The sequence below is a fragment of the Cydia amplana genome, chromosome 9, assembly GCF_948474715.1.
Source record: "Cydia amplana chromosome 9, ilCydAmpl1.1, whole genome shotgun sequence".
In the NCBI taxonomy this organism is placed as follows: domain Eukaryota; kingdom Metazoa; phylum Arthropoda; class Insecta; order Lepidoptera; family Tortricidae; genus Cydia; species Cydia amplana.
In genome coordinates, this window is record NC_086077.1 from 11,664,099 (window position 1) to 11,686,515 (window position 22,417).

Consider the following 22,417-nt stretch of genomic DNA (forward strand, 5'->3'; position numbering starts at 1 on the left):
ATCTAATCCAATCTGTGCCCTATGGAAGGCGTCTTCCCAGGATTTTTCTGCAACCAAGAGTACCGTATCATCCGCGTACGTTATAATTTTGGTATCAGGGATAGCATATTCACACAGGTCATTTATATAAATAAGAAACAGCGTTGGCCCCAATATGCTTCCCTGTGGTACTCCAAACTTAATTGGCAGGTCCTTACTTATGGATTTCCCCACAGCCACACATTGCCTTCGATTGCTCAGGTAATCCTTAAAAATATCCAGGGGTTTCCCACGTATGCCTACCGCTTCCATTTTATCTATAAGCTTGGGTATGTGCACTGAGTCAAAGGCTTTGGCCAGATCCATAAATAAGGATATGCATTTTTTTCTTTTATCCAGGTTTTCGGATATAAAACTAGTGAGTTCTTGCACCGCATCATCCGTCGATTTACCTGATCGGAAGCCATATTGGTTAGGAGATAGAATATTGAATTTTTCTAAAAAATTGTTTAGTCTAACGTTGAGTATACGTTCTAAAATCTTTGACATTGATGGCAGAATTGAAATTGGGCGATAGTTACTTGGCAATGTTTTATTTCCATTTTTGTAAATTGGTTTGACAAGAGATTTTTTTAGGGTTTCTGGAAATATACCTCGTGCTAGACATCTATTAAAAATATGAGTCAGAATCGGGATAAAAATATGTTTGTGTTCTTTGATAATGTAGTTTGGGATCAGGTCCCATCCTACGGAACATTTGGTTCTTAAATTCATAATCAAATTTTCTATTTCTTTCTCGTCAGTGTCTAACAGGACCATTGAATTTGTAAGTCTTTTTAATTTTGTAGTTTCTGTCATAGAATTTGATTTGGATAGTATGTTTTCGGCTAGAGACCTACCCACATTTACAAAAAAGTCGTTTGTTTTGTCAACTGCTTCCTCAGGTGTTTCATAGGCGGATAATAAGTCATTAACCAGGTTTTCAGTTTTATTTGTTCCTGTTATACTTTTTATAGTATTCCATAGAAGTTTGCTACTATTTCCTGCCTTATTAATTTCTTTCTTCTCATATTCTTGTTTGACCTTTCTCAGAATATTACAACAAAAATTTCTATATCTACGGTACGTTAGTTTTAATATTTCGTTATTTGGCGAGTTCTTATGTTTGGTATGTAATCTGTCTCTGTTTCGAATGCACTTGAGGAGCCCCGGTGTGATCCAAGGTTTGATAATAAATTTGCGTCGAGGTAAATTGTATGTTATTGTGTGTTTTAATATCAAATTTTGAATTCGTTTAGTAAATAAGTTAAGTGCTAAGTTAGGATCTTGTATACTGAGAATTTCATTAAAGTTAGTATTTTTTAAATCGTCGTCGAAAGACTTTTTATGTAGTTTAGTACGCGTATGACTTTCGAGAGATTTTATTTCCTTTTCATGAAGGCATAAAAGTACCGATTTGTGATCAGTGAGAGTCGATTGTATTACCACTGTTTGAGTTGTTATTTTTGATCGCAGTATGACATGGTCCAGACAAGCCTGGCTCTCGTCACGTGTACTATAATTATGACCAGGCAATAGTCCATGAGATGCAAGCAGATTTAGGTACTGACCAACCCGTGAGTCCAGTTCATTGTTTAATATATTTATATTAATATCACCTATAATAGCAAGGTTTTGGTGACTGCGTAAATTTAGTAGGACATTATTTAGAGATGATAAAAAGTTTTGAATGTCATAGTAGGAAGGAGATCTGTATATTGTTATTAAAGTATATTTAGAGTTTATTTTCAGTACTAGGCAGTTGCAATCCTGAAAGGTAGGCTCTTCGAATTCGATCCTGAGATTAGATTTGGCATAGACAACAATTCCATCATTTTGGTTATTGACATTCTTGCTTACATAATAATTATAACCCTCTAGTACTGGGATTACCGGAGCACACGAAAGCCAACATTCGGTAAGCACAATTATGTCACATACGAAATCTAGCCTCGTAAGAAGGATAATGAGCTCTGAGAAATTTTTGTTAATGCTACGTATGTTTTGGGTTAGGATTTTGAGCGACGAAGGTTGAATTTGCGCTTTGCAGGACTCAACATCAGAGATGAGCGATTTAGATACCGATATATGGTCTAAGTCTTGTAAAATATGATTTATTTCATTCACTTTTGTAATAATAGGCAAAGTGTCTTTTATAAAAAGGTGCATTTGTGTTGCTGATAATGTACTCGAAGGGTTTATATTGTTTATCATTAAGTGTGGAGTGGCTACGGGTTAATGTGTGTGTATATTGATAAAAATGACTGTGACATTTTAGAAATGATGTGTCTACATTAATTTGGGATTGATGTGGGAAATGTATGTGTGACTTAAAACTAGTAAAAATGTATATTGACAATTTAAGTAATAATATCAGTAACTTAAGGACTAGTCATTTCGGGATAGAGATATTGTTAAGATCGGCCTCACTATTTATTTTTATGGGTTTCTGATTTTCAGCCTTACGTAAGTAAATTGCTCCGCGGTATGACCATGCGTAAGCTAAACCATGGTTCTTGACAAACTGTCTTGCTGTGTACAGTAATTTTTGTCCATTTCGGGTGAGGGCTTCCGAGACGTAGATTGGAGTTTTAGGATCCTTGAGCTTCAGGTGGCTTCCATTCAACTTGTCTGTATTTTTCTTGCCCTTATTGAACTGTATAACAGCGTCTACAACTTGTTCTTTTTTGATCACTGATGTAAATTCAGCGTACATTGTTTTCTTGTCTTCCAGTTTGGTTTTGACCGTGAATACATCTTTTATGTCCGCATCCTTAATTTCTACTTTAATAGCTTGCCCCATGTGCTTTACAATTTCACATAATTTTTCTTTTGTTTCATATTGATTGTCTTCCGTCAATTGATTGGGTAGATTTCTAATTTCAATGGCAGGTCCTTTTAATTTCCTTTCAAGTAACTCAATTCTGTTTTCCAGTTCTTGGATATGTTTTCTATCCTTTATTTTGTCTTCTTTCAGCTCTTTTACGTTTTCCAGGATTTCATCATATCTTTCTGACAAAAAGTCTACTGTCTTAGAGATCCCGTCATTTTGTTTCTCAATTTTCGAGACTGAGTCCTGCAGGTCCTTGAAGCGGCCCGCCTGTTCAAGTGAGAAGGAGGCAAACATGCTCCTCATTTGCTCCATCATTGTTTCCATATTACCAGAGTTGCTGTCTTCATAGAACTTTCTTTTGAAACGCCGCTGGTGTGTCGTATCGTCGGGGGTGCCTTCCGTACCCGGTCGGGCAGGCTCAAGCTCGTGCATAGCCGGAGTATTCAGTTCATCCGCTGCACCCGGGGCCGGGGCCTGGGCCTGGGCAGTTTCCATTTCTGCGGTTTTGTCTGTATGAGGAATTTTATTAAAAGCCGAGGCTGCTGACGACTTCGTTTGCGGCGGCGTACGTTTTAGTGGTGACATTTTGCGTGGATTGTGTAAGTCGTAGAGTGGAGGTACCAGGATCGCATAAAAATGTGATGGTGCAAGGTTCAGAGTACTTTGGTTTCTTAACTTATCGATATAACGTAACCAGTATGTCTTGGGCAATGCAGTTCTTAATTCTTATCGAGAGTCTAGGTTAATTGGTAGCAATCGATGATTTCATACAAATTTTCGTTCCGTCCAGTTTAATGAGATACCTGGGTCTATGTTAGCTGGTCGCTATCGACGATTTCATATAAATTTTCTTTCCGTCCAGTCTAGTAAGATCCCTTGCTCCTGCGCCTCTCAGAAATAGTTTCGTCTCTTTTTTGTACAGTAATTCGGCGTGGCGGTGATGACAAAGAGGCGAATACGTAAGGTCGAGAATGTGCACTCACTCAGTGGGTCCGTCTGGTTCCATTTTGCACACTTGTCAACTTCTGCGCTCCTATTATTTCGCAATGATTTAATTTGTGAGAAATTTATTTTTATTTGTACTTTTTTTTAAAGAAGTATAATAAATATTGTTCTCAATGCGTCCGTTCTGTTACGGGGTCCGAGGGGAAGAGGAATTATGGGAAATGGCTGAGATTAATACATACATAATCATCAACTCATTTCCCATGGGTCAGTGCGCGGAATTATTGCCTACTATTGCTTATCCAGGCATTCATGAACACAGATTACCAATAACTATAGAAGGTATACCTCTAATTCATCTAATTTTCGTCGTCAAAGGCTTCGTCACACAGGCGCGATTTGCGGGCGGCGCGTGAGCGTTTTATATGTAAAAGCGGCGCGCCCTGCTCACGCGCCGCCCGGAAAACGCGCCTGTGTGACGAAACCTTTAACATCCCATCACATGAAACCAGTTTTTATGTTAGCCAATTAGTGAGATACTAACTTTATCCGTTCAAATAAAAACTGTAAAAAATTCGGAAGCTAAATTGAAATTCTAAGTGTTAATTAACACCACCAGCTTGAAAAAGACCGAGCTTACTGTTCCGCCGAAATATATCTTTTTCAGACACGTGTTAATAAGGCTACAAAGTTTTAACTCTAGCTTCGCCAACATACATGCTTTTTCTCGACCTGCGTTTTACGCCATTTTACGCTAGGCACTTTTCTTAATATATATTACTAGAAATTATTAATAAAAATCCATACCGCGTAAGTTAGCTTTTTTTAATATGTCAGTGTCTCACAGAAGTTTTGTTTTTAAAATTATATTTTTGTACTTTTAAATATGTGTACCTATACATAGTTGTTATTTCCACTCTTATATGCTCATTTTCTAGCCATATTAAATACAAATTGTATGATATCAGTCAAGAACTTAACACGTCGTGGTGTCGGTTCACTTATGTAGGGCAAGAGGATCTCATTGGATTACGGAACCCAAAGTTTGCCCGATCGCGCCTCATATAATAATATTCATAGATTCGTCCAATAGTTGCAAATAAGGCCGCAACAAAGCGTTATATTTGATATATCCCAAAGGAGCCTAATAATGCGGACGTCTATTGACATAATCTGTTCTGAGCTGTATAATAGACAACCTGCCGTAGTGAAAATTCCCAAAGGTTTTCGCTTTTTGAACACCTCGTATTATATAACACTGTCGCACCGTGCCTCCAGAAGGACGTATTGTAGCGTTACAGTTCGTAGTTTTAGACGCCTGTATAAAATCGATTAGCAATGTTTGGCTACGTATTACTTGGTTGTAACGGAATAATAGTTGCGTAGAGAGTAACGCCATCTTTTGGCGTATTGTTGAACTTAGATGACAGGCTTTGGAACGTCAAGTAGTTTAACTTGGGTGAAGGTAGGTACGTGTGGCATTTTTGTTGTTTTGGTTGGCAGACTGGTCGGGCAGGTTTGCCAACTTGACTTGGAGGCGGGAGTGGTTACGCTCCGCGGGCAGAATTGATCGGACCTAGCTAGAGATCGGACGTTAGCCAACCTCGTGCCTAATTCACCACGTTCCTGAAGGCTTATACCTGAAGGATTATTCTGAAACATACTATTTTAGCTGTAAAGTAATACATCGAGGTACTACGCCCACCCGCCATCACTCATGCATCCGTCAAACACTATATGAAGTCATGTACCTTGCAGTTTGTTTAGATAAGAGATACATTTTCATTATTTATCATTTTCATCATCCCAGCGTAACGTTTTTACAATATGCATATAAAAGGAAAATTTAAAAACACGTACTAAACAATACAAAATATATATAATTAAACACATTATAAAAAACCTAACCTAGGGTGCCTAACATTTTCATTATTATTAACTTTAGTTAGAACAAGTTACAAAAAAATATTGTGCAACAATATATTTTGCAGCTGTAATGTTAAAATGAAATATTCGACCTCAAAACTTGGTATCCTAAAAATGTTTTCGTTTGTTTTATTACTATAACTAGTTTTGTAGAATATTAAATTTCGCAGAAATTTCATTTTGTAGTTAATTTTTTTTTCTTAGTATTTAACAATACTTACGAATCAGTGGGCAGGTTCTTTTTTGTTTTCTGAAGCTGATCTCTTTATAGGAGACCGTTTTAATTTTGACATGTGTGTCTGCCTATCCGTATGTCATAATCATTTGGCTCGGAAGCTATAATATGAATAATAATTGATAGGTGGGTTTGGGTTCACTCAGAACAACTTGCCATGTGAGGAAATGAGGCAAACACACGTGCGATCGCAATAATGCCTCGAGCATGGCAGGTCTACACAAACCTAGCTGCTGAGCGTGGCAATTTCCTCACGAGGCGGAGCGTTAAGTATGGGCCCGACTAATGATTTGTTAATCAGGTATATTTTGTATTTTATCAATTTTAATGCTTTTGAAAGCTCCAACTCGCCTAGTTGTTTATTTCTGTTACTAGACCCACCAACTAGTAATTGCTACAGTTACATAAATTCTTAAGGATTGAAAAGATCATATTTTCACACATTTGAAAATTATTAGTTTGTAGGAAAAAAATACAGGCGCGCCTTCGAAATAAATATATTAATGGGAGACAGCTAGAACGAGTACCTATAAAAGTAGCGCGGGATGAACGTCAGTGTCAAAAACGTCAAAAGTGGCTTTAAACCAAAAAAACGACACTTTTGATGTTGACAGAACGGTATCGTACCGCTGTGACTTCTTATAAGCATTGTTCAAATTGAGCCGAACGTCTAGTAGAGAGAGCAGGCTAATACAATTGTAATGAGATGCATCATACCTAGTGTAAATAATGTTAATGGCAGCTCCAACAGTATATTGCAGACATTTTGTTTTCTTTTAAATATTATAAGATACATAATACCTATTCATTATACTATGTTTGCCAGACATTTTGCATGTTTCACCCCTTAAATTCGTACCTCCAAGTACTTGAACTCTCACATTGTCCTGGTAAAACAATGATATTTCAGAACACATTATAAACAATTAGTTTCTAAAGCACTGACACTGATAAGCCCTGCCTCGTCAACCTATTACACAACCAGCCTAAGTGCTTCCATTGCGAACCCTTCGCCTCATTTGCCTCACAACCCTAAACTTAAACAAAGAAACACCCAAACAATATAATATGCAACAAAACAACCTGAAACCTACCTTATGACATTGGTATAAGGATTTAATATCGAGTGTTATGCGACCTAATAACTTGGCTCAATAATTTTCGATCTTGCTTGACTTATTGTCAATTTTACAGAGAGTTTATCATATTGTTTAGTTTCATGTTAAGTTAAATAACGCGTAGTCTTATCGATACATGGGAGAGCATCTAAATATTGTGGATACATTAGTTATTTGTACAACAAGAGATCAAAGTTTGATATTTCTTCGAGTGCTTATTTTGAGTCCCGTGCAAGCGAAAGATTCTATACTAGATTCACGAGCGTAGCGAGTGAATCTAATTTTGAATCTTGAGCGTAGTAAGGGACTCAAAAGCGCACGAGATGTAAATAACTTTGATCTCGTGTAGTTCACAAAACTTTTCACCTCAGCAGTGAGAACATATTAGAGAACCCGAAAAATGTATTCCTTCTTCATCACTTACCTCTATTCACTCATGTTTTCTTAAGATATACCAACAATTAAGTTTTCACCTCAGCAGCTCGAACAAGGATACTTTGCTACTTAAAAACAGTGAGCAAAATCGCATTTTGCTGAGACAAACAATCCGATGAAAACACCAAATAATACAATTAACTACGTGACAAGCATGAAACATTTATACAATTTGTAATTATTAAACTCCATTAGTTTGTGGGTATATAGGTACTTCGTAACTGCTCCGTTTTTGTTCAAGTCCCGACCCTCGGCCCTATTAGTCGTACAAAGCTGTGGCGGACCGTTTGCCGTCCCCATAGCGACCGATTGATATAAATTGATCTAATTTAATTTATATCGGCGGAAAATTGGATTGTTTGACTGTGCGGGCAAGTGAGAAATAGTACTTTTTGCGGTTAGATACTTCGAAATAGGCTCTGGTAAACATATGGTTTACCGTTTAACTGAGCCGTTTGGTAAGAAGTCATTATGCGTAGCTACGGATTGGTTGAAGGCTTGGCTGAATACCTAAAGCTACACTAAGAAAAATAATGAAGTACGGACGACGGATATGCCGGGACTGATCACGTTATGCTTTCTATAAAACACTGAAGTAGGGATGTGTAACTCAGGAGTGATAGATAAAAAAGATATATATCTTTCTCTTTTCATGAATCATTCTTCTTGTCTTTACGAATCCGAATGTGTCAGTATATCCGTAGCTCTCACTCCCTCAGCAACAATTTACTAGGCGATAAGCGATGTCTTGGTCGTACGTCGACCGAAGTAACACGAACGAGCGACAGCGGACGTACCCCGGGACGCGTCATTCCCTAAATATTCCGCGAGAAGTATTTAGATACATATTTCTCGCTCGCTACTACTACTACTCTCTCTCTCCCTCTCTCTCACTCATGAGATGACGCATAGTCAGCATGTGAAGTTGCGAGCGGGACAACTGATATATACGGATACTAGCTGTTGCCCGCGACTTCGTACGCGTGGATTTGTATATTGGTGGTTATATATTCTACATTAGCTTAGAACAATATGCAGCAAAATATTGCAGTAGGACGGTTAATCATTTGTTAATTATTAATATTATACAACGCATGAGACTAGTCTTTCACAACCTACGAAGTTTCTAGCCCCTAACTAAATAAAATTGTTCTCGACATAATCCCTCTAAACCCCCTTTAGAAGATTTTCATGTCATCTATTTAATAAAACCTACTACCTAACTACCTATTTACGAAGTTTGAAGTAAATAAAATTTGAACCCTATATAAACTTTCAACCCCTTTTTAACCATTTTAGGGGATGAATTTTTAAAAACGCTGAAATTACTTTTCTTGTATTCTAATAATATGCCTCTTTACAAAGATTCAAGCCCCGTTCTCATAAAAATGTTTGAACTCCATACAAACTTTCAACCCCTTTTTTCACCACCTTGAGATAAAAGTTTTCATTAACGCTGAAATTTTTATTTTTATTTTAAAATAATACCGTTTTATGAAGTTTCAAGTTCCTAGCTTAAAATAAAATTTGAACCCCGTACAAAATTTCAACCCCTTTTTAAGCCTGTTGGGGGATGAATTTTACAAAACGCTGAAATTACTTGTATTGTCGTCTAATAATATCCCCAAATACAAAGATTCAAGTCCCGCGCTCGAAAAAATGTTTGATATCCATAAAATCTTTCAACCCTTTTTTCACCACCTTAGGGGATGAATTTTCAAAAACTCTGAAATTAGTTTTCTTGTCATTGCCTTTCAAAGAAGTTTCAAAGCATTTGTAATGGATTCAAACTTTCAACCCCTTTTTAACCCTGTTAGGGGATGAATTTTCAAAAACGCTGAAATTACTTTTCCTGTCATTTAATAATATCCCCAAATACAAAGATACTAGTCCCGCGCTCGAAAAAATGTTTGATATCCATACAAACTTTCAACCCTTTTTTCACCACCTTAGGGGATGAATTTTCAAAAACTCTGAAATTAGTTTTCTTGTATTTAAATTTAATATCTATTTGCAATGTTTCAAGTTCCTAGCTTAAAATGAAATTTGCACCCCAAGACGAACTTTCATCCCCTTTTTAACCCCCTTAGGGGTTAAATTTCCAAAAACGTCGCAATTACTTTATTTTGTAATCGGCTATTATGCCTTTCTAAGAAGTTTCAAAGCATTTGTAATGGATTCAAACTTTCAACCCCTTTTTAACCCTGTTAGGGGATGAATTTTCCAAAACACTGAAATTACTTTTCCTGTCTTATAATAATATCCCCATATACAAAGTTTCAAGTCCCACACTCACAAAAATATTTGATCTTCATACAAATTTTCAACCCCTTTTTCACCACCTTGGGGGATGAATTTTCAAAAACGCTGAAATTAGTTTTCTTGTTTTTTAATATAATACATTTTTAGAAAGTTTCAAATTCCTAGCTTAAAATAAAACTTGTACCCCATACAACCTTTCATCCCCTTTTTAACCCCTTTAGGGGTTGAATTTTTCAAAATCGCTTCTTATCTCTTGTACACTTTATAAATGCAACCTAGTGTGCAAATTTCAACTTCCTAGCTTTTGTAGTTTCGGCTCTGCGTTGATGAATCAGTCAGTCAGTCAGTCAGGACACTTGCATTTATATATGTAGATAGAATAGATAGATAGATAAAAGAGTGATACATATCCCAGTGGTAGAAAGATATATATATCACTCTTTTCTTTCTACACATTTCGCCCATCCCTACACTGAAGTGGCGGACGGACGCTTCAGCGTGTACCCGGACCATCGTGGGATTTTTAAATTAAGTAATATTAATTGATTATATTATCAAACCCTAAATATTTGAACAGGTCTTTCTTGTCCCTTACGAGTTGCAAGTATAACGAAACGAAAAAATGGACTGGGTGTAGCGGATATTTTCCTTTATTAGAAGAATCTTGTGGTACCGTAAGTTACCGACTGGTATCAGCACAGTGGATAGTTAGGCGGTTTTATTTATTTAAGTAAGTGCTTTCAAATTAAAAAAAAACTTATCCAAATCGGAATCAAACGCTTTACCTACTGAATAAAATATATGATTGCAACAACAGGTTATGCATTTGATCTGGATTTGTTATAGTTTTTTTTACTTTATTTTTAGGCAACTATTGGCCCTTAGATAAATACCTTAAAAACTATGCTAATGCTATGCTAAACTACTAGATATGATCTGTCAGTGTCAAAAATGACGGTTATGGTTGAAGACGTCACTTTTTCAGAAATCAGGATACCCGTTCTAGTCTTTAAATGTATACCTATGTACGCAGCAACCCAATTTTTTATTAATAAAGCTTTAACGATTCTTCGGCTACTGTTTTCCATTACAACTGTACCACACAACACAAGTTAGATTAGATTGGCTTTCTATTTAGTCCATGGTCCATAATTGAGTTGGCTAACTATTTCCAATCCCATATACGACTTGGTCAATGTCTCGGCTGGAACTTAAATTTTGTGGATAATGGACTCTGTGGTCACACTCCGGACATCCGACTACTAAGATCCGGGATTTAGCGGTCTGGAGGTCCCTCGCTTTGTGACATGTTTGCTGGACAACTTTGGTAGTATTATTTAAGTGAAAAACTATCTCGATGGGCTTTTACTTTAACATATTTGTGGAGCAGGTACCTATGTAAGTTAGTTCCAAGTAAGTAGCCGTATTATAGTGATAAAAACGGCTACCTGCAACCACCAGCTATTTTCTCTAGAGCGCATACAAGCGGGAATACGAAGATATAACAATATATCGTGTTAAATTTTACAGTCCTGAACTAGAACCTTCTATTTAGAGAAAGAAAATGAATAAAGGTGACTTTTTATTCCGCGTGTGACAAAAAATAAAATTTGAGACATCTCAACGTACTACATAAAACGTTTCTCTACACCAGACTTTCCATAAAGATTCCTAAAACGTCAAAAGTAATAGATGAGGCGAGGAAAGGAAGGTAATTGAAATTAAGCGGAACTAAAAGATCTATAGCCAAGACTTACGTAACTTACCTGTGTTGTTTCTGTTTCTTTCCGGTCTTTTTTCAGACACACTGGACACCAAATAAGATGGCCGCTGTAACTTTTTGACATGATTTTAGTCATCCTACTAATATCAATATCATAATGTGAAAATCTACATGCAATACCTACTTGAATGAAATTTATCAAGGATAATTATAGCCTTAATCCCGGATTCGCTCATAAGATTCGCCGCGGTATTCGGAAAACAAGATCCGTTCTAGACTAGAGAACGATACGATATGTAACAGATACGTTGTAGTTTAGATTTCAACTAGTTCTCTTTTGCAGCTCTATTCGGGCAACTAATGTCACTTTTACGTTAAAATATCGTAATAATATCTTGTGGAAATCGTTCAAAAGTACAGAATCGCGGAAATGTCAAATTTGACAGGCTAGATCTTAAAAATATCGTTATCGTATCTTGGTGATGTCTAATAGACATCTAATAGATATCTAGTTCAAAATCCGAATCGGGCCCAATATTTTATCACATATCTCACATAATACTCAGTCCAATTAGAATACGGTAGAACGAGTTTCAAGTGGACCAAATGCGGATAAATTCTTGTATATAACATAATTACATTTTGTACTTACAGTTCACAGGATATTATTACTGACACTGACATAATATGACAACGTAGGTACCTACACTTTGAAATAAGGCCTTCCAGTAATATAGTCCGTATTAAAAAAGAAAATATTTTTTTGTCATATTTTATACACGTGTAAAAAATTCAAAATTACGTATTTATAACCTCTGTCAATGGGCGAAGTTAACTGCCGTTGTAAATGTATTTAAACCTCATTTTTGCTTAGTTTCTTTGTTTCTCAAAGGACAGGATATTTCGATTTGGCCACTGAATAAATAGACTACCCACACTAAGTTAAGGTAACGAATATTTAATTTAAATAATCCTTTCAATCTTTGTTAGATGTAAAAGTAATTGATTTGTCGAAGAAGAAGAAGCCTATTGCGGCTAGTGTTGGCAAAAGCTCGAGTCTGTGCAGTCCTCAGCTCAGAGACTCGACTCAGTTTTTTAGACTCTAGACATTACTTAATACTGAACTTCAGTTCCATTTAACTTTTTAGATATGTACATAAGTCTTCTGTAGTCTAGAGTGTTTCCTAAAGAAGACACACAATTCATTGTTTAACACACATACGATTTTAAGGGTTTTTACCGTTCGGATTCAGACTGCACCAGCATTACTGCAGCAGTATTGCAGTGCGACATTACTGTCGACTGCATTGCTACCGCAAATGACAAAATTACGGGCAGCAAAGTCATAGTATTGTCACGCTGCAATTCTGCTACAGCCGACTACATTACTGCAGAAAGATAACGGTAAAATCTATGACATTTACGATTGTAAATTCTGCCGAGCATTCAAATTTTTGTTAAATTAAATAGTAAGCGACAAGTTTGTACCCATTCGATGAAATTAAATAAATGATTAACGGCATCTTTAATATGCGCTAGAGCAATACAACTGGTCTCTTTGTGAGGTAACCCAACCATATCTACTCGAATCGTTTTGAGTCAAACAGTAGAAAGAAAATTGAAACTCGTAACAGTACGGTAACTTGTCGAGTTTTTACCAACACTAATTGCGACCGAATCGGGGGTTAAAGTAAATCTAACTCCGATAACGACTCACCCTTCTGTCTCCGAGTCATAAATCCGAATTAGACCTTTGATTGAGATCTATGCTTACATACTACAAATACAACGGAAAAGCTTTTATTGGTAAGTACCAATAGCTAAGTAGCTAGTAGAGCATGGTTAGTTTATATTACATATTATATTTGTTTTTCTACAATTGCACTGTTTGTAATGTTTCTTCTTGGCCGTGTATTTCATCACTAAAATTCATGACTCTAAAAACTTGTTTTACTCGTAGGTACAATTTTAACTAACTGCTTCGCCTTTTTTAATTTATCCTTTTTCACATATTAGCGCTTTCCTACTTGCTAAATAAGCGACTGTCGTTTAACCTTCCAATCCAGAGGGAAACTAATCCTTATGGGGTTAGTCTGGATTCCTAACTATGTTACCCTTCCCCGTAGAGCTAAACATCAGATCATATTTCGTGCATACCGAACTAGTACCGAAGTTCCGAGAAACCCGTTAATGCCGTAGTTCTAACCCTGATTTGAAATCACCTTCGATTTGAAAGCTTAAGGCTTACCGCATGAGTACCGGCTCCCACGTTCAGCTATATTTGTTACAAATTATATACAGACCCTCTCATGGCATCCAACCGAACGCATACCTTCCAGGAGATACGTTTCAAGTTTCAAAGCTTTAATCTGAATCCATCAAGAGTTTAGAAGTTCCCTCGATGGATTTTGACAAAAAAGGAAAAACTCTGGAGCTAATATACTTTTAAACAAAAAATGGAGTTCTGTGTAAAGTACCTACGGTTGAATTGTTAAGCTCTTTTTTTTCGGAGTCCTTCGGGCATCTAAAGCAACCTAACGAACCTATTCTACCTATATATTGGTTTAATGTCACTATCGTCAAAACATTACACAGGAACATTACGATCTGCCTGATCTTACGATCGGCCGCCGACACATACATTGGCGTCAACATGAGTTGAGCTCGAACGTGACCAATACCAAATCCTTAGCACTTCGACGATCAACTTCAAGCCAATATACCTCAAAATACAGTTAAACTAGCAATGTTGTGTTTACCGTTTCATAAGATTTTAGAGGGTATTGATATAACTTTAGGGTAAGTACTTATACTCTAAAATTATAGTCATGTTTCTCAAGTTACTAGTACCTACTCAATCATATTTCTCCAAAATAAGAAAATCATTTAGATGTAAAACGACATGATGTTATTTTTCCAACTTCAAACAATTACAAGGTTCTTTCTTAGGCTCTATATAAAACTATATAATTTGTCAACTGAAAAATCTAACGCCCAACAAAAATAGAAATAAGAAAAGAATTATACCTAACACCCACGTCTGGTATCCAGCCTCGTGTTTTATGCCTTTGTATCTTATGAATGTGTAGCTATATAGGTAGGTAAGGCTAGCTGTGGAGTAAGGCGTGGTGTGGCTTCTAAATATGGGGTAGCGAGTTAGAAATTAGAAACCTTGGCTTGCGGCACTACTCATGTTTTTTCTACCAATTTTAAATGTTTGTTTGAAAAATCAAACCGCATTGTATAATTAGAGGAGCCATGTGTCGAGCAGTAAGATGCATAATATGATTAAGGTAATCAATCCGAATCACAATCAGAAATTATTTATTTTCATTGATAGAGTATAGGGATGTTACAATACATTGTGGGCCCGATTCGGATTTTGAACTAGATATCTATTAGACATCACCAAGATATGTCAGTGTCAAACAAGTGTCAAAAGTGACGTGTTTGTTTGAAGAAACGTCACTATTGACACTGACATATCCAATCCATATCGTTTCAATATCTAGTATTTGACATAAGTACATTTTAAAGTTCGAATATGGTTCGTTCGTGCAAGCGTGCAAATATACGGTCAATAAAATGACAACAAAATAAGAGAAAATAATTATAAAATGTCAAAATGAAATAATTAAAAAGTTAACATAATAGGCAATGTCACAATTATACTTAGGTACTTATATAATTAAATAGGTACCACGTTATTCAAACACGGTGTTGTGTTCTAATACGCCTTTACGCTGTAAAAACAACGCTCTAAGAGCAAGTTTGTTAGACTGCGTTTAAAAAGGTTCCTAATGGAAATGACGCCTACATTTTGTTCTCATGTTACGAAATGTGTTTGGAGATCAAGAAAGTTACAAAAAAAAAGTGAGCCTAAACCAAATCTTATGATTCATTACTTAGTTAATACTCATTGGGCTTCTTTAAATTGAATCTAATATACAATACACATAAAGATTCCTATACTAATTCAATTTAATAGTTATTGTACTTGTAATAGTTTCACACTCGTACTACCCCCATTTGGATTGCTCACACTGTACACAGCAAATACCGCTCGAAGGCCCGCAAACAAGCAATCAGGGCAAATACAATCGCCGTCACGTCCTCCAATATTTGCGGCGGATGACGTCATAACTTGATTAAAACCTTTTTTTAGATCGTGGCAAATTAAAGTCTAAAATAGGATTCTTCCCTCACGACCTATTTTGCGAGTAAGATTCGCCGAAACCGATAATAACGAGGGCACAGAATAAATAATAGTACTAGGTACAGAAGACTCACTCTCTAACAAAACGCGTCTGTTACGATCAGCACAGATATGGCCGCTAGGTGGCGACAGCGGCATGCGCGGCTTATGGCTAGCCACCAAAATTGGTGTGGAACGGATGTATGTACTTTTAGCTACCTGTAGCAAAGCGACGAAATCGCGGAGTGAGCCACGCCTGACGAAAGCTAGTCGGCATCACCACTTTGAATTGAACTTATGATGACAAATATTGGAGGAACAAATTTTACTTTCGGTTAATCGCACAGGTCACATTCCAATAGCAACAACAATGCAGTGCGGCTTACTTAAATCATAGTATAATTCCATGAAAACCGTTTATAATTAAAACACGTTTTCCCAGTTAAAACTAGTTTTCACTACCGTAACACAAAAACAAAAAAAATATACTAATAATTCTAAGTTAACATCATATTAAATCGCTTTACTCGTCTTGGCACCTATCTTTCGACTCTGCCAGTTAAGGGTTTTTTTTACGGTGATGTATATAATGACCTCATTAGAGTTCTGTCTCAATTTTAGTTTCCGCACTCAGGTTCAATAGCAAACAAACCTTAATAGTTTTAAAGCTTAGAATTTTTTAAAGTGGAAAAATTACTGTCTTGGGTGAGACTTGAACTCACGGCCTCTGGATACCCTCCTACCTCTTTCCTCTCTGACCTCTTTATAGTTTTGCCAGTAGGCTTCAACCGACATGATTTTGGCTAGTATTCATGTGAGTAAACGTCCTACAACTCCTAGGTGAGACAGTCTCATTCTAAAATAAATTTACTGTTACCTCTATTACTGTAATTATAGACATTAAAATGAAAGGTGGCAAATATTGGGGTACCTTGGAGCACTCTGGTACGTAAATGTTTACGTTATCGAAAATGCTAGCTGCATATTGTAAAAACCTTTCATGAACAGGTGTAAAAGCAGATTTACGAGTAAGAGCTAGTAAAAAGAATCATAAAATCAAAATTTTTGTCCCCATTCGTTAACACGACCCTTTTCGGGCGGTAACTAAACTCGTAAAAAGTTTACTTAAATTTTACGGGTTGATCATGATTGGACCACTGGAAAAGAAGGTAATATCTAATTTGCAGCAACTGGTTGTTTTTACGTTTTTTTAATTGGCGACCTTCCTGGCCTAGTGGGTATAGTGACCCTGACTACGAAGCCGATGGTCCCGGGTTCCAATCCTGGTAAGGGCATTTATTTTTGGATTATGAGCACGAATATTTGTTCCTGAGTCATGGGTGTTTTCTATGAAAATATTTATTGTTATTTAATACCTACCCATTTTTATTGGCCATAACCACTAGGTAGAGTTTTTAAATAGGAGTTAAGTGAATGTGACTAATGGAAACTCATTTTTAGTGTAACGCAATGGTACCGCACAAACTTTGTTCGCGGTACACTTATGGGATCACATCGGTCTTGAAAATCAGTTAAATGTGTTTTTTTATCATTTCATTTGCACATTTTTATAGTACATCAGAATGACAGTCGGACTAGTCGGATTATTCCGCAGACGACTATGATTATTTTTTTAATTCGCCATTTTAGCATTCATAATAATTACGAAGTTACCTATAATTATAAAAGTCTCAAATATTCCTCTTCAACTTGAAATCATCTTAACATTCTCTTTTTAAAATAATTTTAACAAATTAAAATGCTTAAGTCCGCCCCCGCCGAGGCATTTTGTTTCAATTTTGCCCTGTCTAATGAAATTACGCTAAATTTTTAAATCCTGGACTTTTGTTGCCTTAAAATTTTACTAATTTAATAACCTATTTCGACTTAGTTAAATCACGCTTAGTTAATGAGAAATAATGATTAAAAATTACACAGCACTAATAAAGTACTAATTATTCGATTTTTATTCAGTTTTAGAAAAGTTTTAGAAAGAAACGTGGTTAAAATGTTAGGAACAAAGTTTAATTTTGATGCAAGTGCGCAAGAAAATAGGTACTACTTACGTCATTATACAGGGTCGGCAACGCGCATGTAACATCTCTGGAGTTGCAGGCGTCCACAGGCTATGGTGACAGCTTACCATCAGGCGGACCGTATGCTGGTTTGCCATCGACGTGGTATAAAAAAATTGTATGTACGACTCCCGACCGGTTTTTCAAGGGCATTTTTTCTATCACTGTCTATTTGTCGCTGACTGTACTTAAGGGAGTGGAAACGTCAACTATTTTTAGTATTTTTCATCTACTTACATAGTTCACTACGAGCCCCGTGGACCAGCTTCTTAGATTTGGTTCTGCACTTAGACATCTCTGAACGCACACAATCCTAAGTAGGTAACTGATATACATAGTAAGGGCTCATTTAGACGGGTCGCGAACTCGTATGCGAGTTTCATTACATTGCGTCGTTTGATCGGTCGGCTGAATTGATGTAACCTCAATGGTCTGCAATCTAACAAAAATCGTCTACGAGTTCGCACGCCGTCTTGAGCCATCTTAAGTGATGTACACGAAGAAGTGTATGAAAATTATGGACATAATAAGCAAGGGCGCTCTTGTCCGGATGTGGCTCACGGCTCGTAATCAGCAATGGTAATGAGCCGACTGTTATTTACTAGTTCGGTACGACCCACCGCTAGGGATAACTGCTAACGGATGTCAGGGTGCGGTGCTAGTCTTGGCGAGGAAGACATTATTTTTCCAACAGGCTTTGGCCGTTATGTAGAGTAGACTTTTTAAATGGGACATGGAGGTCAGCTACCAAATCCCGTGTAGCTACGCTAAAATGATCTTATGAGACCATCCTTAGCTTTTTAATTAACAATTATCAACTTTTACAGATTTTAGTCATCAATTTTGAATTAATTTTACGGCTTATTGGTCCCATTTATATCCAGGATCAAAAGCGTTTTCGATACCAACCTAGTTTTAGGTTAGTCCCGCCAAATTGAATCGATAAATATTTGAACATACATTCAGAGTAATAGATGGATATGAAGGAATAAGCTTTCTACACACCTCAATAAAATATACAGTCTCATAAAAATCATAAACGATTGATTAAACATGGAGGCAGAGAATTAGGCTAAATAGCGATCTCTTCCAGAGCACCTTGGGGAGAAGATACATTTTGATTGAGTAAGATGCGGAAAATCTAAGACAATTTCGTGCTTCTAATTTGACGGGTAAACGAGATGGCGCTGTACAACTCCATGCATTTGCGGTAACTCAGATTTTCAAAAGTTGACGTTCGACAATTCAGTGACCGCAAAACATAATATGGCGCAGTACAGCGCTTTGACTTTGACGCAGTCTAACTAAGGGGCACGATTTATTTTTACTTTACCTCTCTATTACAACCAATTCTCTTTGCTTTGGGTTATAAAAACAGGTCATTCAGTTCGCTTCAAGTGTTGTAAATTTGCATTTCATGCAGCAATGCAATCGCATTTAGAATAGAACCTTCAAGAACTTCAGGATTTAACCGCCTCAAGTCAGACTGCGCTCACCAGCCGATAACCTTTAGCTATCGTGCCTACACTCGTTTGGGTTCATTTTGAGTCAAATTGCATCGTGTGAGACTACCATTTCTATCGTAGGTACTTGAATGTTATGAGCCATTTCAGAAAATTGAAGCACTATTCGACATTTGGTTGACTCTAGTCCAATATTGGATTATGAGCAATTTGTTGACATTATCCCGTTAGTATTTGCACAATTTGTTTGCTTACGAGTATCAATCATGATACATCGGTTATACTGGCCTTGGGGCTTTTTTTTAATTATTACACACTTTGGTCGACATAGTGACCAGCTACTGCTTTTTAGGGTTCCGTACCCAAAGGGTAAAAACGGGACCCTATTACTAAGACTCCGCTGTCCGTCCGTCCGTCTGTCACCAGGCTGTATCTCACGAACCGTGATAGCTAGACAGTTGAAATTTTCACAGATGATGTATTTCTGTTGCCGCTATAACAACAAATACTAAAAACAGAATAAAATTAAGATTTAAGTGGGGCTCCCATACAACAAACGTGATTTTTAACCGAAGTTAAGCAACGTCGGGCGGGGTCTGTACTTGGATGGGTGACCGTTTTTTTGCTTGTTTTGCTCTATTTTTTGTTGATGGTGCGGAACCCTCCGTGCGCGAGTCTGACTCGCACTTGGCCGGTTTTTTTGTGAAAAGATTGGTGTCGTGGGTCGTGGCCGAAAGGGAGAATAGAGATTGATTCTACTTTTAGAATATATCTATCTATTCATAAAATCTCACTAAGTACGTTACGTAGTTTCTTGATATTTTTAATAATAATTCTAACAACAAACACAACAACCAGAAACTACTACCTATATAATTATATGTCCTATATAAATTAACTGGTGACCGAATAGCTGGCGGCTACCTCGCACAACGTATCAGCATTGCGATACAGCGAGGTAATGTCGTCAGTTGGTACAATGCCTCAAGGGCCTATTTAAGTTTTAAGCTAGTTTTTAATTTATTTTAGTAATACACTGTATATATCTTGTTTGTAAATAAATGATAAAAAATTAATATAAATATAAACTATATTTTTAACCGACTTCAATATTTCAAAAGTTCTCAATTCGGTTGTACGTTTTTTTTAATGATTGTTCATAACTCCGTAATTTCTTAACTGATTCTGAAAATTATTTTTTTGAATGTAAGTATTAAGTACATACGCATTGATCCCGTTTTTGTCAAGTTTAAGTTCTGTTGATATAGATCTTACTTAACCTAAGTTAAAAAGAACTTATCAGAGTTTTTTTTTTGCACGGGCTTTTTAGCGGGTTTAGGCTTTAGATTGTCGGTAAAAAACTTTGATCGCGTTGTTTTTATTTATTAAAAAAAATTATAAGTCCTACATTTTTATTTGGCGGGCTGAAAGAAGAGAAAAAAACGATTGTTATATTTTAATTTGGTCATTTCATCGTCAAAAAATGGTGCCAAAGTCTAAAATTTATCAAAGTTTACGGTACTATAAAAGTAGGCATTTTCTAGTTAAATGAACGAAACCACACAAACCTTAAAAATAGGTACTAACAAGAAAAGAGCTGCAACATAAAAGCTGTAATTTAAATCGGAAGCTTCTACAAAAGTATCGCCGTTATTAAATTTGCTCTATAATTACTTTTTATGTTCATTTCCAGGAAACCACAATTTCATTCCTTTCAAAAACATGAAAGGGATAGTCACGTTCCGAATTATAATGAGTTTAACGAATTGGCTGCAGTTACTCATTGAATATTGAACATGATAGGACAAAGACATGTAAATAACAAATACTGTCAATTTCTAGTTACATTAGATCTATGTAGGTAATGTAGTTATGTAAATACTTTATTGTACTACACAGTCAGCAATACTATGTATTAGTTTAAGTTACAACACGTGGAAGAGCGGTGCTCTCTCAACACAAGTATTTATAATACCTAAAAAGAGGCACCGGCCCCTATTTCACCACGGTGACTGGTGCGACAATTGTCGACATCACTGTTACTGATGTCACAGGCCTCCATAGACTACGGTAGCCGCTTACCATCGGACGGGCGGTGTGCTTGTTTGCCACCAACATATTCATTAAAAAAAAACTCCATTATATCGCTAATAAATAAGTACTTATTTTACGAAGCAAATGACAATTGTCACAAGAAACACGACAATTGTCACGAAATTCCGACACAGAACTCATTGTCTGTCAAGAATTACCGAAAGTTCTATTAAATCGTGTGACAATTGTCATCATCATCATCATAAACTTCGAAAGAAAAATACCTGTTTTTTGCCGATGTAATAAAGTTTTTTAAATAATACAATAATGGTGGCAAACAGGAATACGGCCCGCCCAATGGTAAGCGGTAACCGTAGCTCATGGATGCCTGTGACGTCAGCAACAGTGACAGTTGTCGAATTGTCGCACCTGTCGCCATGGTGAAATAGGGGCCAGGTCAGACATTGTAATTTAATTAAGATACAAAATAAATCATTTTTAACAGTTTTGAATGATTCACGGTTAGTTTCACTAGACTTATATTGACCGGGATATGAACCGTGCTGATTACCTTTTGTATTGTTTTTGAGCTTCCGATATTCTCGGTTCATATCCCGGTCGATATAAGTAATAATTTTTATTATTTCTTCTTCCCGTCTCATAGTTTACGCTCTTTGCTTTTCATAATTTAATTCAGTCGGAATTTCATTTCCGAAATAGACGTTTGGATGGAACGCGTAATTTTGTCGTTTAAGTACTGGGAATTAATTCAGAACTTCAAACTTCAAAATACTCAGGCTTTGTGAGTAGTAAATTAAGTTCCTTTAAGCTAAATCTTCCAAATAATACAAACGTTTTAATTTTCGGGTACTACATATTTGATTTTTGTTTAAACCTACACGTTCATGGCATAGGTAACTTAATTTATGCTCCCGTCAGGTACCCTTGAAAACGACGGATAAAAATTGGTCTGTGTTTTTTATTGTATTTTTTTATTCCAACCAATTAATGCCAAGTGGAAGATCATCTGAACAGGTGAACTGAAGTGAAAATAGATAATGAAGCAAACATTTTATACATAAAAATAACTTTATTTTGCCTTATAAAATATGTATTATTATTAAACTAAAACTGGTTATAAAAGATCGTTCGTGA

At 36.4% G+C, this 22,417-nt stretch overlaps 1 protein-coding gene across 1 annotated transcript in view; it reads right to left on the reverse strand.

The window, feature by feature from the left end:
* The window catches only part of LOC134651124 (nuclear pore complex protein Nup85), a 329,105-nt gene extending 314,674 nt beyond the window's left edge, over window positions 1–14,431 (reverse strand). The window contains exon 1 of the mRNA XM_063506140.1: window positions 14,417–14,431. The gene's annotated coding sequence lies outside the window, so the exon portion shown is untranslated. The remainder of the gene's footprint in view (window positions 1–14,416) is intronic.
* Between the last annotated feature and the right edge of the window lie 7,986 nt (window positions 14,432–22,417).